Source organism: Canis lupus, chromosome 7, assembly GCF_011100685.1.
Source record: "Canis lupus familiaris isolate Mischka breed German Shepherd chromosome 7, alternate assembly UU_Cfam_GSD_1.0, whole genome shotgun sequence".
Classification (NCBI taxonomy): domain Eukaryota; kingdom Metazoa; phylum Chordata; class Mammalia; order Carnivora; family Canidae; genus Canis; species Canis lupus.
In genome coordinates, this window is record NC_049228.1 from 23489800 (window position 1) to 23504586 (window position 14787).

Genomic DNA, 14787 nt, shown 5'->3' on the forward strand with positions numbered 1-14787 from the left:
CCTGTGCTCTTAACCACACATCCTTGCCCCTGGGGGCAGTGGTAGGGTATCACAGCTCATGATACTATACACGGGGGCCCACAGGGACAGTCATCTTAGATGTTACCTGTTAGATCACCCTTTGCCAAGAACCACCGTTCGTGGAGCCAGGCTACCATGAGCCGGCCCGGGGCGGGGCATGTGGCATACATTATGCAGGCAATTCTCAGGGCAGCCCGTGAGAGCGCCATACAAAGCTCCACGTTACAGATGAGAAAATGAGGGCCAGGGAGGTTCAGCAAGTTATCCAAGATTGCACAGCCACGACACGACAGAGCAGAGTTGGGACTCAGATCTGTTTAACTTCTGGGCCTCTGCTTAGGCCACCTCCTACGTTTCAGGAAACATGATCCGGCTCACTGGGTATCTGAGCCCCGGTGGAGATGAGCTTTGATATAATAGAGTTGCAGCAGACCTTGCTCTGTACTTCCCCATGCCAGGCTTAGAGACACGCTTTTTCTCTCCTATGATGTGTGAAAGATGCAGACTTTCTCAACCCACTGTGCAGACTGAGCAACTGAGGCCCAGACATAGGCCACAGGCCAGGGAAGGATGGGGGACCAGACCCACCCCGCACAGGGGCAGGAAGCAGGTGGAAGGCCTGGGAGAATGAGGTCACTGAGGTCATCGTAGAGAGAAGGCCCACCACAGCCAGGTGCATTTGCAGTTCAGCTCCCGAGAGCTCCTGGCACCTGGGCAGCCACCCCACCCCCGGCTCGCTGGGGAATAGCCTGAGCCCAGGCCCTGCCCAGCCCCACGCTGTCCTCGCCGCGGCCTGGCTCGCGGGGCCCTCCTCCCGGCCTCTCCTGACCATGCCCACCCCAGGCGATCATGTGCTCCCCCTGAACTCCTCTGCAATTATAATTTCAATAATTCATTTGGCAATTAATCATCCCCTGCCTTGTGACATCTCTCCTATTCCGCGTCGAGCTGTTATTTAGAAGTGCAATTGTTTAACTTCCCAGGAGCAGCATATGCCGCCTCGCTAATCTAGTCGGGGCTTTGGTGGTTTATTTCCTGGCAGTCAATCAACCCCGGAGGAGAGGCTGGAGGCCCACGCTGGGGGTGGGCAGGGGTGCTCACTGAGGGGCAACGGGAGCCGAGGCCCGGGGCCCCCGGACACAGCTTTCTGGGAGAGTTAGCCCATCACACTCCCCGGCCTCCTTCCCTCCCAGCTCCCCGCTTATGAAACAGCTCTGCATACAGCCGGTCCCGGGGATTTTCCGTGCATTTGTGCCGTCTCCTTGACTGCAGTACATTTCCTGTGGGCAGGGACCATTCATTCTATTTTCACCGAGACTGCTTAACATGAGGTGGCAAACTGCAATTAGAGAGAACCGCTCCCGATCGGCCTCTTGGCTCTGCTGCCTCCTAGCTGTCAGCCTGGGGAAGCCGCGTGGCTCCTTGGCCTCTGTCCCTCATCGCTGGACGGGGGTGCAGGTGCCTCTCTCCTGAGACGTGACATGGGAATCACGAAGCGCACACACAGGCGCTCTCACTGTATTCTGGGCGCCTCACAAACACCGACCCCTTTATCTTCACAAAAACCCTTTGAAGTAGATGCTTTCATTATTTCCATTTTACAGAGATGCGGGGTTGAGGAGCAGAGGCCTGGAGGGGGGCTCTGAGAACACAGGGGGGCCCCTAGGAATCACAGTGAAGGCATGAGTTCAGGTCTGCGAGTGTCTGGGTGTGGATGAGGGAGCACGGTGGAGGAAGGAGGGGTGGGTAGGTGGGGGGACAGGTGGGGTGGTCTCTGAATGTTCCCCAGAAGTTTCCAGGCTTCAGGTCAGACATGGATTGTGAGGAGTGGTAGCAAGGAAGGTTCCAGGCTTAAACGAACTCTAAGATCCACAAATTTACTCGAGATAAACTTGACCAGGAGAAGAGGACCAAAGGTCTGGGGAGAGTGAAAATGAAGGAAATGTGGCTGGAGAGGGTTTTTTGGAGCTCATTGCTTTCTGGGCTCCACATCCTCCCAAAGCCAAGGATTAAAAGGGGCCACTGTGATATAGCCCAGGCCTGGATGGGAACCATCACTCTGAGCGTCATGAGGTGTGGAAGCTGCACAAGCAAGAAGGTCATCCTTTTTTTTTTTTTTTTTTTTTTTTTGAGAGAGAGAGAGGGAATCTCAGGGAGGCTCTGTGCCCTGAGATCATGACCTGAGCTGAAGTCAAGAGTTGGTTGCCTAACCGACTGAGCCACCCAGGCACCCCAAGAAGGTCATTGCCTGCAAAAGACCCTATTACTTTTAGATGTTCTCCTGAGGCCAAGACCAGTATGGGACCTGCAGCCCCATCTCTGCTCTACCCTCAGGGTTAGAAGTGCTGTATTTTCCCTCCCCAAATGGAGTAACCTAACCAGCCAAGAAGACAGGGACTGCCACCACCTGCCAGGTGCTAGACAGGAGCAGACAGGCTCTCAGAGGAGGAAGAGAAGGGATTAAAAGGAGGAGAGGGCCTGAGGGAGAGGAAGTGGAGAGGGGAGAGGGTGGGAAGGAGAGGGTCTGGGAGAGAGGGGAGGAAGGGGTGGGAGATGGGGGGAGAGGGGATGGTGAGAGGTAGGGTAGGGGAAGGGGAAGGGAAAGGATATAGGAAGGTGTCCTGAAGGGAGAGGGTTTGAGGGAGGAGGAGGGTGAAGGAGGGGAGCTATGGAGTTAAAGAGACGAGGAAAACACAACTCCTTGTCTTCTGGGGGCTTACAGTCTGGTGGGGGGTGGGTTGAAGCTCATGCAACTGAAACAAGCCTCTGGAAGAAACAACACACAGCTTGGGGCCCCTGGTGGTTGAGAAGCATTTTTACAGGCAGGCGGGATCCAGGTAGGCGGGATTGGAGGGGCCAGGAGGTTGGAATCAGGAGGGAGGAGAGGCGGACCATGTGCTTAGAGCCTCTGGCCTCATATGATCTCCAAGAGAGCACCTGCTGCAGTCCCTGGGGGGTCCAGGCTCCGGAGGGGCAGAGTGAGCCTCAGCAGCAGCAGCGCCCCCCCGCACGCCCCCAAGGGCCCTTGCCTCCCTGAAGATGCACTATTCTCGGGGCTCTTCTCCTGACTGGCTGGTGACCCTGGAAACGTGCAGAACTTTCCTGAGCCTGTCTCCACCTAACTCAATGGCTATGGCCGAGACTGTATGAGATGGTGAATGGGGAGTGCTTTATAAAGGGAAACCTTAACGCCCTCACGTGCGGCTCTTAGCAGATCCTCCACCATCTGCCACGTGTACCCCTTCCCCATGAGCATCTCCAGCCTGGACCTCTCCTTACTCGCCTTCTCCACTCGGATGTCCAACCTTCATCTTTCCTTTTTCTCTTCTCCACAGTTGACACACAATGTTACATTAATTTCAGGTGCCCGTATAGCATGGTGACTTGACAAGTGTATACATCACTCTGGGCTCGCCACACGTGTGGCGCCCGTCTGTCCCCTCACGGCGCTGTTACAATACCACTGGACCCCTGATGCTCTGCCTTTCATCCTGTGACTTATACATTCCAGAACTGGAAGCCTGTATCTCCTGCTCCCCTCACCCATTTTGCTCATCCCCCCACCCCCTCCTTTCTGGCAATTACCAGTTTGTTCTCCGTGTTTATAGGTTGACTCAGCTTCCAACAGGCATCTTGACAGACTCAAAATTAACCCCTTAATATCCTCTTCCAAACCTGCCCTACCTTCTAGTTGCAAAGGCCAAATCTATGGAAATGTCACTGATTCTTTTTTTTTTTTTTTTTTTGCACCCCTATCTGAGCCACCAGCAAATCCTATTGGCTCCTATCTTCAATATACATCCAGAATCCAACTGCCACTGCCACTGCCACCTTGGCCTGAGCTGCCATTGGCTCTGCCCCAGGCTCCTGGCTTAACTTCTCAGCGGTCTCTCCGCCTCCCCGCCCCCCTTGGCTCCTTGCATATATTCCATGCAGCAGATGCAGGTTGAAAACATACACCAGATCGCGAGCCTTCTAGAACAGTCCACTGGCCCCACAGCACTCGGGGTGCCAGCCAGTCATCCCAGCAGTGTGCAGGCCTGCAGGCTCTGGCCTCTTATCTCCCAGACACCTCATCTCCTGCTACTCAGCTTCAGGTACGTGGGCCTCCCTGCTCTGCCTCAGGTCTGCAGGCACCCTCACCTCGAGCCTTTCACATGCCCGTCACTTTTTTTGGAAGGCTCTGCGCCAGACACCTGCAAGGCTTGAGTGTTCACCTCCAAGTGACATTTAAACTTTTTCCACTGTCCCTACCCCAGGGTTCCCCACCCTCTCTGTTACAGTTTTCTTCAGAGTGCTTAGCACTTCCAATGGATTATATAACTACTCTATTCCCCCTCCCCACCTCCTCCATCCATAATGCTTAAGAATTTTGTCTGGTTGTTTTCCCCCTATGCCATAACCCTGTTTTTTTACAACAGCGCCTGGCATGCAGGAGGCTTTCGGGATAAGCTTGAATGAATGAATGAATGAGTGAATGAATGAATGAATGAATGAATGAAAGATGAGTGATTGACTGACCTCCCACTAGCTCCCATGTCAACCATGCGGGCGGGAGGGGGGGGGTAAGTGAAGGCACTGCAGGCCTGGGAAGGGAGGGCAGGTTGGCTACATTAAAAGCCCCGTTTGCTGCTACTAAAACCCGGAGGTCTTTCTGTTTCATTCTTTATCAGAAACACACATCTTTTCCCTTCCAGCATAATCAGTTCAAAATCAGTAAAATAGAGCTCTTTCTGTCTGTGAGAGCCTCACTCCTGCGGGAGAGGCCGGCTGTCCCCCCAGGCTGGAGGGTCTGCTCCCTCGGTTGAGGCTGGAGGTTTGGGGGACCAGGGGAAGCTTTCCTGCTCCGGTAGGAGCGGGCAGCAGTCTGCTCCCATCCTCAACTGCTAGGAGGAGCAGGGGCCCTGAGAGGGGGGCCTGGGAAGTCAGCGGAGGCCAGCGGCAGAATGGGCCTCACCGGAGGCCGGGGCGGTGGCGGGGACAGGTGTGAGGAGGTGAGAAGGGAGATGCAGAGATGTCCCCCCACACAGGTAAGACAGTGATAAATTGGGGCCATCTGTGCTGTTGTTAGACATTCTAAGTTGAGAGCCAGACTCCCAGAACAAAGAAAACAGCTCTTCAAAGAGACAGGGAGGGAGGGAGAGAGAAAAACACAAACACAGCGGCCAGCAGCCGGCTCACACACACACACCCCTCATCTAATCATAAAAACATATTCCAAACAGGTTCCAGATCTGTCCTTGGGAGGGATGTTTGAAATACATATATAGATAGATAGAGATCCCTGAATTCTAACTGTCAGATCTCTCAGGAAATGGCTCTGCTTGAACAGACTTTCCTGGACCTTCATTTCATGAATGTTGAAAACAGAATTTTTATAAGACAAAGCCAAACAGAACTGGTGACAATTGTGCTTGGAGGGCCTTCCCCATTTTTTCCTCCTCTGCATCTACCCGCACCCTCATGCCCACGCCAGCTACATTTCCCTCATTCCCCAGAGGCCACCATGGCTTCTGGAAGCTCCGAGGGCCTTCCTTTCATGGCTTGGGGTCAGGAGCATGAGGAGGGGGGAGGCTGTGAGGACAGGCCCCACCTCAGGAGCAGGAGGAGAACACAGAAGCGGGGAGCCCAAGGGCCGTAGTCGGGCACCGGGTTCCAGCAGGGCTGCTGTGCTGGGCCCCCAACCATATGGGGCCTCAGTCTTCTCATCCACATAATGGGAATGATGTGCCTACTGCCTGGAGCTATGGTGAAGGATCCTTGGGTCCTTGAGAAAGGCTCTGAGGACTCTCCTTCCTGAGCATGGAGGAAAGCCCAGAAGTCTTCCCAGCCAGCCTTCTGTACTTGGGCCATAGTCCCCTGGGATTTCTGTTTCAGAGTCAACTTCTTGACTAAAAAGAGGTGGGCATGGAGGCAGGTTAGAAAAAAAAAAAAAGCATAGGGTGATGAAATGGAGTTTGGGGCTGTTGGCAGGGAGGAAATAGACCAAGACGAACATGTGTTAAGAGGTCCCTCTGCATCAGACACTGAACATGACCCTTTACGAAATCTTAGCCCCCTGAAGCCTCCCTGCCGGGAAGTGGACACTCTCACCCCACATTCCAGAAAGGGGAGCCAAGGTTCAGACTGGAAATAATTTGCCCAGCATGACAGAGCTGGGGTTCAGTTCTGCCCTTTCTGGATCCTGCTTTCACCGAGCTGGAAGGTCATCGACACACTTGTCTCCACTGATTGTTGTGTGACCTCGGGAGCATCGCCTTCCATCTCTGGGCTTTCTTTCCCACAGCTGTGGAACAAGGGGAGGGGTGGGGGTGGAGGCTGGAGGGCCCTAGGTGTAAGGCTTTATGATGGGGCAGATTACGATACCCATGGTCCTTCCCTGAGGGAAGGTTGTGACTTGGGCTCCGCTGTGGCAGGCTGGCTTGTGACTCACTTTATAAAGCCAGTGACCCACAGAGGAGGTACTGGGTGCCTGGTCCACCCAGAAGCCTGCGGAGCCTCTTCCTGGGCCAGGTGGGGCTGCTCTGCTCGGCCCCGGAGCCAAGCGGGTGTGCGCCAGACCCGCTGTGAACGTGAGGGTGAGCAGGACGGGAATCCTAGCTGTCCTAAGTCCCTGAGATTCGGGGTCATTTGCTGCCGGACTTGGCTTTAACTGACCTATACAATGAGGAAAGGAGGAGGAGGAGGAGGAGAGGGGATTGATCCTACCCCTCCCTGAGCCCATCAAAGGATGGGAAGTGCCTGGGGGTTCCCCTGAGAGGTAAAGGGCCCATGAACTTTGCAGACTATCAGCGCAGGGGCTGGTGGGGGTGGCGGTGGGGGGTCGGTGGTGGTGGTGAGGGTGCTGGTGTCCCAGGGAGAACAGAGCAACCTGGTGAGAGCATTGGCCCCCGCCGCCACTCAGGTTAGAAAAGAGGAAAGAACTAGAAGGAGATACATACTATGGAGGATGTTGCACGATGTTTCTTCTGTTTCGAACAGGGAACAATGCTTTCAGGGCAACAGAGACTGTTGCCCCTGCCTTAGGGCCGCCCTCTTACTTCCCAGGTGAAGAAACTGAGGATCTGGGAGGTTCAGGGACTCTCTCTTAGTTCAGGTTCAGGTATGGGGTCACGCTGCCAGCGAGTGTTGGGGCTGAGACTTGGGCCCAGGCAGGAGGGGTGCTAGCCTGGGTTGGACCTTCTGGTTTCCTTCTGGTGATGAGTAGTAAAACTTATCCCACGGCATAGGGCCAGTTATTTGACTCTGAAGGCTGGCCAGGAAGGTGGGAGGTGCCTGGTTCCCCCAGCCCACCGGGAAAGCGAAGTCACAGAGGACAGATCAAGAGGACACCCTGCCAGTTCCTCCAGCAGGTGAGCATGAGGATTTAGAAGGAGAAAGGGCAGGACCCCTGAGTGGTGGTTCAGCTCCCCCGTGTGGAGGGCCAAGTATGCCCAGGCTTCAGATCACCCACTTACCATATTTCATCTCATGCAGATCCTAAGATGCAATTGGAAGATTCCTGTTTATTATAGGAGTCCCTTGAGGCTTAGGGAAGTTGAACAATTTGCCAAGATCTCTCGGCTTGTAAGTGGCAGAGCTGGGCTTTGCACCGCATCAGTAGGACCTTGCTGAGGGAGGGGGAGGAAAGAGGATGGGGGCGGAGGCCCCCCTGGCCCCCCCGAGCACTGACTCAGAACAGCGGTCAGACTCTCAGCCAGCCAGCAGGTGCCGGCCACGGCCTCCTGGAGCTCGCCTGCAAGGGCTCAAGCCCATGGCCAGACCAGCCTGGGGTCCCTTTGTCGTGTTACCCTGTGTGGCGTGCTGGTGCCCCACCTCCCTTGCAGCAGCTGCGAAGGAATGAGTCAGGTTGTCGGCGTCGTCGTGGCCGTGTGGGAAGATCGTAAGATCCCTGTAGCCCCTGGGGCCACCTGCTCGGGACAGACCCCAGCCTATAGATCCACCGGTACGGGGTCCTGGCGGGAGAGCTTGGCGGAACCTGGCTGTGGCCCAATGCACGTTTGTGGCTGGACATTTCCTCCCAAACTAATAAACAAACAATCATTATTTTTCTCTGGCCAAATGGAAGCTAGTCTCAGAGCACTCAGCAAGAGAGCAATAATAGCGGGTTATTGACAGACAGGGAGAGCTTATTAGGCCACAGACCGATGAGGATCCGAGATTGATGAGGGCTGCGCTATCGATCATTGGAACCCCTCCCGGCCTTCCCGTGGGGCTCCCCGCTCTATTTTCTCTCCCAGGCAGGGTTCCGGCTGTTTCCCCAGCCATTAGCTGGGTGGTGGGGGGCTGAGGCTGGTCCACTCTAATTCTGAGGGGAAGGAACATATTTATGACCCGAGGAACATGATAACTATCAAGAATACATGGCTTCAGCCACAAATCCTGGACACACAAGCCACGGTTCTATTTTTCTTCTACAGCAGGGCAAACAGCAAACTTCATCAAGATAGAAAACACTGACCCCAGATGTAGGCCACCCCCCTTCTTATGCTCTAGTAGCTGGAGCCAAATCGCCTGAAGGAAGCTCCCTGTTGGCTGGCTGAGCCCAGATTTCTAGGCGTATCCTCTCCCTGGGAGGGGGGCAGAAGGAAAGAGACAGCTGCCCACCCCTGGTCTGCACCTGGTGGCCAGAGCATGCGATGACGAAGTGCACCTGGCAGTCAGAGCATGGAATGACAAAGACAGAGGGAACCAGGGAGGCCAGCCAGCAGGATCTAGGTCCGTGGAGCCCTGGAATTTTGGCCAACCCCTAAAATTGTGGATAAAATCTTGTACATGCGGCCCATTGCATTTATGAGATTTCCAAAGGGGTCAATGCAAGCTAAGTACCGGGACGCTGGCTATGCCTCCGCTTTGCTAACTGGGGTGGCAGCTCCTGTCGGTGCCTATCCGCATGGCCATGAGAGGAGACCCCCAAGTTTCCCCTGCCACCACCCTCTCTCTGCCCCTACTGCCCAGGGAGCAGCTGCACACTTTGTTGTCCGAACATGGGGGATCTCATGCTCAGTCACGGCAGCCTGTAGGGCCCCCTCATTCCACTGGCCCACCAGGCCATGACTTCCTGGCCCTCCTGGGGGTGGGGGGGGAGCTCTGCTCCACCCATTCCCAGTCCACAGCACACACGTGCAGACAGCTGGCCCTGCAAGAGCAACTCCTGAGGGCCCACTGGGACCCCTGTGAGTGTCCAGCCTCCTCGTGCTGTGGACAGGTGGGGCCTCTGCGAGGTGGGCCATGTGGTCTGCAGGCAGTGTTCCCAGGTGAGGCAATGCCAGTGGCTCTGAGGATGCAGAGGAGGGCTTAGCCCCTGCTCAGGTCTCCTGGAAGGAATCACCAGAATCTCCAGAAGTGAGTTGCCAGGGTGCCTGCATGTGGTGTTGGGGGGAGATGGAGGATACACAATCAGCCTTCAACACCGTGTTGAGAGGAGGACGTCCCCGAGCCCATCTGATAACCTGACGCAGCAGCCTCACGAGGGCCTGGTCTTCCGTGGAGGGTGGAGGTGCTGGCAAAGGCCCAGGAGCTTTCACACGACCTCGCAGGAGGGAAGGGAGAAGACCAGGTGGTGTCCCCTCAGAACTGCTGCCCCGGCTCAGCCCGCACGGAGGGCAGTAGGCAGCAGTCTGCAGCTGGTACAGAGGCTGCTGTTTTCCCCAGGACCCCGAGAGCAGGGGCAAAAGCATCCTCAAAGACAAAGGATGTCTCCCCGAGAGCAGCGCCGTGTAGGGCAGCAGCCTCCACGGCCTGGCTGCATCCTTGCTGGAGGGAGAGCCGGAGAATGTGAGCAGGCTTCTCATACCAGGTTGAACTTCACAACTTGGGCAGTTTGACAACGCTCAAATCTGTAGACTCTTGTGAGTTAGACCCATAGGTCCTCCTGCCCCTACCTTGTCCTTTCATGTGTGAATTTAATGATTGATTGATTGATTGATTGATTGATTGATTTTGAAGAGATTGAGAGACAGAAGGAGAGCATGCAAGTGATGGGGAGGGGCAGAGGGAGAGGAGAGAGAGAGACTCTGTAGTAGACACCCCGCTGAGTGCAGAGCCCAACACAAGGCTTGATCTCACAGCCCTGAGATCATGATCATGACACTTGAGCTGAAATCAAGTGTCCGTTTCTTAACTGCCTGAGCCATCCAGGTGCCCCACCATGTGGTTCTTTGTCTGAAACTGCCATCATTAGAACCCTTGCCCCATCTCCTGGTCTTGTCCAAGTTGAACAAAGGTTATGCCCTTTTCCAGAGTAGGACTTCTCCCTACCTATCTCGTTCCCAAACCTGAGCTCTGGTGTATGGTTCGAGAAACTCACCAAGAGGTCCAGAGTCAGGTCAAGGCTTCCCAGTTCATCCTTCTGTCCAGTTCTTGCCCTGGGCTTTTGTTCTGATTCCTAGATGCCACCTGGATGCTCCACAGGTGGCCTAATCTGTTATGCACCTGGCTGTCCCAGCAGGGAAGCCATAGCCAGCTTCGATGCCTTGGGGTTCCAGCCACAGCTGCCTCAGGCACCAAGACAAATGCAAGCTCAACATTGAAGCTTTGAGGACCAGAGTTCAAATACAAGAATAAATAGCACCCATTTCTCTTTCCTCCTGGGATCAAAAGGCAGGGACAGGAAGTGCCTGCATCACGCAGAGTCCACACTAGATCCAGGAGCCATGGGTGAGTAGAGCACCCGGCCATTTGTGAGTCACGTCAGGGCAGTCCAAGAGAGCTGTGACCAAGTCTCACCCACTTAACGTTTCCAGGCATGTCTCTCTCTGCAGTGATTGTCTTATCAAAGGTTTATATCTGTCTCGTAAGCATCACTCAGTCCTTGGTCTCTCGTGAGGCCTAAAGCCAAGAATTGACATTTCTTCAATGTAAATAGGAAATATTACAGAATGAGTTGAGATCAGATTTTTTAAAAATTGCTTTCTTGACTTTTAACCCTGCTGTCTTGCCAACGGTTTAATTCTACTTGCAGTCGCTCAAGAACAAGCCTATGATTTTTGTGATGCGACTCCAGGGTTTCAAAACAGACCATCCGCCTCTCCAAATAGTAGCTCAGGTTTGCTGGTCCGAGTCATGAAATGAACCCCAAAGTTCCAAGAGGCAGGAGGATGGGCCTCGAGAGAGGCATGTGGCCGTGGTCAGGTATATGGCGCAGCCTGGGGAATGAGTCTCATTTATGAACCAAAAAATCAAGCTGGGCGCTTGGAAGGCCTTCCCCAGGGAAACCCAGTTAGTGACAGGGTTGCTCTGTGGGCCAGTTCCCAGGTGCATATTAAACCCATGATGTTAAAACAACAACAACAACAACAACAAACCCATGATGTCTTCAAGATGGTGCTGTGCAACTGCAGAGCTTTATTGAACAGCTGCTCTGTGCCAATTTAGAAACATCATCTCTTCTGACACTCACAGCTGCTTGGAGCTGGTCTGAGGAGTCCCCAGTCACAAGGCGGACACGGAGGCATCTGAAGGCCATGCAGCCCCATGGTCAGCTTGACTGTGGTCCTAGGAGCTCGTCCCGGGGAACAGAGGCCCACTCGTGCCCACTGAGAGCCTGGCCATGTGCTGGTGTTCGCATCTGCAGTGGGGAGCTAGGTCCAGGAGATGGGGGTTGAGGGTAGAGGGTGTGTGGGGGGTAGGGTGTGTGTGTGCAAGCACGCAGGCTCTGGTGAGCAGCAAGTTGAGGGGAGAGGGCTCTGTAGGGTGGGAGGAGGAGCAGAGAAGTGAGGGCCACTCCTTTGCTCCTTTGCTTCTCCGTGTCTCCTGCTCCTCCTTCCCTTCCTCTTACTGCCTCTCCAACCCTCAGATGCTGCCCTGCCCAGGGCCAGCTCCCCGGGGTCCCGGGGAATAGGTGGGTGAGGGCCTCTCTGGCACCACCTGTCAGCAGCTGGAATGGCCCAGAGACACAGCCTCCTTCCCAGCTCACGGGTGGTGGAGGCCACCAGAACGTACCAAGGGCAGGGGATTCTTCTCCGATGAGGCCCGAGCCTGGCACGGCTGGCTTCTAGAAACTCACAGATGGGGCAGGTAAGCTGTGGTGTGTGTGTGTGTGTGTGTGTGTACATCTGCCTGTGCAGGAAGTGTGTGTGAGTCTGTGAGCGTGTGTGAGAGTCGGTGTTTATGCACTTGTCTGCATGTGTCCCTGCGTCTCTGTGTGTGAGCGTGTGTGCACGTGTGTGTACAGAGGACACAACCAGCTTCCTCACAGACGAGCTCACCTAGGTGACCTCAAACATGGGAGCTGGCCTGGTGCATTTAGAGTGTCATTCAAATGGCAGACATTCCGTTCGCACGCCCATGTGCAGAGCCGTACAAAGGGAAAGGGAGCTGGGACAGAAGTGAGGAGATACAAGGCGGTTTCTTTGCTTTTCTGAGGCCTTTCCCCTTTCCTATCCAGGATCCACTTACCAAGGCCTTCCGGTATTCAGGTTGGATTGAATTGCCTCCTACCTCCCTTCCGAAGCGTCTCCTGGCCTGGCGCACTGCAGGGGGCAGGAGCTCAGAACACAGGGGACCAGCAAGCACTGGCCCTTCCTGCCCTGGCATTGCCCTCCGTCCCCGCCCCCCCCTTCTGTCCACCCCCCACCCCCCTGCTCTGGGACAGTGACTGAATTTTCTGCTTTGCTTCCTCCCTCCCTGCTCCTGGCTCCTGCGGCCTGTGTGGCCTTGGGGACTCCGGTGGGCAGGGGACCCCCGGCCCCGCTCCTGAGGGCCCCAGCCGTGTGCTCCCAGGGCTGCTGACACAGGGGCTGTTTCTGGGTGGGAGGAGAGCGCTACCAAGGCCGACTGGGAGGGTATTTATAGAGCCAACCTTGGAGAAGAGGGATGCTCACATCCCTGGAACCTTCCCTCATTTAGGAAGTTTCTAAAGATAGAGCTGTGTGGCATCTGGCATGAGACAAGGTACACTAATTCCTTTTAAATCCACCAAGAACATTCTCCTAATAAATGCTGACCAGTTTCCTCAGTGCTGACTTCTTCCTTTCCCTCGGCGCCTCCTCCACCCTGCTTCTTGGCTGTCTTGGGTGGATGACCGTCCACTGCCAGGGAAACTGACGGAGCCAGCAGGAGGCGACTTGCTCAGGGTACAGTGACATCTCTGCGATGGTGCCCAGCCAAGGGCTGAACTCAGCAGCAGGGGAAGAAAGGGGATGGCGACTCACAGTTTTTTTTGTCATTTGCAAACACTGTGCCAGGATGACGTTTAACCCTTGCCCGGTCTCTGTGAAGCTGGTGTTAGGACATCCGTTCTGCAGATGAAGAAACTGAGGCTCGAGGACTCGCCTTAAATTGCTCTAAACTGGTGAAGTCGAGATGCTACTCACTCAACTCAGCCGAGGACACTGGGAGGCAGGCAATTAGTGGCACTTGTCTCCAAGTGTCAGATGTGCATTTAGAATCATGATCCCCAAAGCAGGCGGCTGTAAGGCTGTACTTGGTGACTACTCTTCCCTCTCATCTTTTGCCCTGAGATGCGAATGCTTTCTGCCCATCGGGCTCAGTGGGGCACAGTTTCTAGGGGGGGACAGATGCCCCCTCTTGCCCCAGTGTGGGATCCCCCCCTCAGGTACCTTATGAAATGTCCCCATCCCACGACCTGCCCATCACCCTTGACAAAATGAGGATATGAAGCGAGTGGACGGAGGTTTGTTGAGTGCCTACCACGCGATAGATGCCACCTCTGTCTCGTGAGAAGACACAGGGCTCTATCTGCTCCCAGCGTCCTGGCAAGCCCGTGACCCTAAGTGTTTTCTCTCTTGTTCACAGACAAAGCGAGGGCTTCGAGAGGCTAAGTACTGGCTCAGTGTCCCCCAGACAGCACGAATCCCAGCCTAGACGCTGACCTCGGGAACGTCTGCCCCAGTTAGCACCTATTGACTTTCTGGCTCCAGCAGCATCTGGCACGGAGAGCAGATTCAGTAGCTGCCTGGTTGGTTTGGTATTTTTGCCGGGTCTCCATCGACTGCTCCACATCTGACAGCATTGCCTGTGCAGTGGGTAATGGGATTTGACGGCCAAGGTGACCCCTGCTCAGCCAAGCCACGGCCCATCCATCCCTGTTCCGAGCGTAAGCTGCCTTCCAGCTCAGCCTGGGAAGGGGGTCGGGGCAAACATCGACTCCTGTGTTGGGACACGGAGCTCAGCGGCCAGGGCTGCCGGGGCACGTGGCTAGAGGCCTGGGGGGCCCCTCGTGAGGCCTTGACATCCAACATCCACGTGCCTTCTCAACTCTTCTCCTGGGAAGTCAGGAGGGAGAGGCCAGGGCAGCAGGACAACCTTCACAGCTGGTCACACGAGACCACACAGGAGACCACACAGGTGGTCACAGGTTCCCTCACGAGAGGGAACTTGGGGTCTGCTGCCTCCTGGCTGAGAATGTTCCAATCTGTCCCTTCCGATGACTTAAACTCTACTCATCCTTAGGGGCCTGTCTGAGGTTCCTTCTTTCTGAAAACTCATCATTTTTCTACCTACCAGAACACCTGTTTTGTCTTCTACACTTTCTGGAGCTACAAACAGTGAACTTCAGAGAACACTGTCGATCTCCTAGCAGCTCTGGATCTCCTTCCCCGCCATCCCTCTGGCGCCCATTTTCTGCTTGCCTCCCTACTTCTCAGAGCCCATTCCTTGCTGAGACAGCCCTTGAGCATTTCCTCTCTTCAAACAGAAATATGCCTCTGGTGGCCCGTCACTGAGACCTGCACTCTGGATTTGGTCTATTGGCAGCCTCCAGATCTTGAAAGAAAACTCAGAGGGCCCCACCAGGTCTTTTCT